This window comes from Seriola lalandi, unplaced genomic scaffold (assembly GCF_002814215.2).
Source record: "Seriola lalandi dorsalis isolate HSWRI2012SDOR001 ecotype SW California unplaced genomic scaffold, Sedor1 jcf7180002054557, whole genome shotgun sequence".
In the NCBI taxonomy this organism is placed as follows: domain Eukaryota; kingdom Metazoa; phylum Chordata; class Actinopteri; order Carangiformes; family Carangidae; genus Seriola; species Seriola lalandi.
The window spans coordinates 350,498-352,004 of NW_019525110.1; positions in this window are offsets into that span (position 1 = coordinate 350,498).

The window sequence follows — 1,507 nt, forward strand, 5'->3', positions numbered from 1 at the left end:
TCTTCTTTGTTTTCCCCCCAGTCCCATTGGAGGATTACAGCAGGGTTCCTCCTGCACGAGCCGCGGTGACAGGACAAATATCAAACACTGTATTTCTTGGCCTATTTACCCACCAGCAAAAAAAAAAGAGAGTTTTTATCCTTGTGTCAAGTCCATCTTTCCTCCAACTGTCGACACACTGTGGATGTGTGTGTTGGCAGGGTGGTGACTGATGCATCATGTGGCCTGAGCGAAGGCCACAAGTACAGCACAGTTTTAAACCAGCAGACAACACCCAGACTCTCATTAGACTCTATCACCAACATTGGAAGAGGTAAATAGTGATGAAAACGCATCTCTTCAAGGCTCCTGAACGCATCATTGAACCTGAACCTGAATCAGTTGCACAAGCTTCCTGGATGCACCTGCTCCCTGCAGCTGACTCCATGAAAGCCCCTGATTGGTCCCTGACTTGGTGTGAGGACCCTGGTCTCCTGGTCTGTTGAGACCAGAATCAGAGACTAGCAGACGGATAGTTAGCGCAGTTAGCATCTTTTATTTGTTTATGTTGTTTCTTAGCTCGTAACTGGCAGTGCTGACAGTGTTAGCAATTGTGCTAATGCTAACTCTCTCTCTCTGTATTGACAAGGTTTCAGGTGTATTTAGCTCCGCCCCCTGTCCCCCACAAGCTGACAGGATTGGTTCCTTAGGTTCGTGACATGAAACCCTAGCTGTCTGAATCTGCAGTCGTGAAATATTAATAGAGCTTGAATAACTTTCAGCGATATCATTGGTCCACGCAGTCAACAAATCAGCATCCTGAATGATCAAAGATGGATTCCATGTCCTTGTTCCTCAGGTAAACATAAAACTTGTTTTTAATAATAATGATAATAATGATACATTTTATTTATACAGCACTTTCCATTCAAGAGATGTTGCTCAAAGTGCTTTACAATACAAAATGAGATGGTACATGACACCAGAACAGACAACAGAAAGACAGGAGATGATAAATTATGTAAAAGAAAACAAAAACAGAAACAAGCAAGGAAAGTAAAATGTGAAAGAATACAATAAAAGTAAAATGAACAGGTTTTCAGCTGCATCTGGTTTTCCTTTGTGTGTATTTAAAAGTCTGGCGGTAGAAGATCTGAGAGCTGGTGAGGGATTATAAAACACAACGTTAAACTGAAACCAGTTTCAACTAGTTTGATAAGGTCAGCAGCGCGGCCATGTCACCGACCTGTATTTATATATACCTGTGTGTAACAGGTGAAGGAGACTGAAGCCTTGTAGAGATATCTGTTGTTGACTCGGGCAGAGTTAAAGCCTCCGTGAGGCCTGATGCCAGAGACTGTCATCCTGCCTCCACTAGAAAATCAAAAGTAAATATTTAATGTCTGACGTGTTTTTCTTTCTTTCTTAATCTCAGATATTTGTCAGATTTTTGTTTGATTCTTTGTCAGATTGAAAAAACAAAACTTCATGTTGATCTTGAGCTTCTAACCTCCACCCCCCCCCCCCC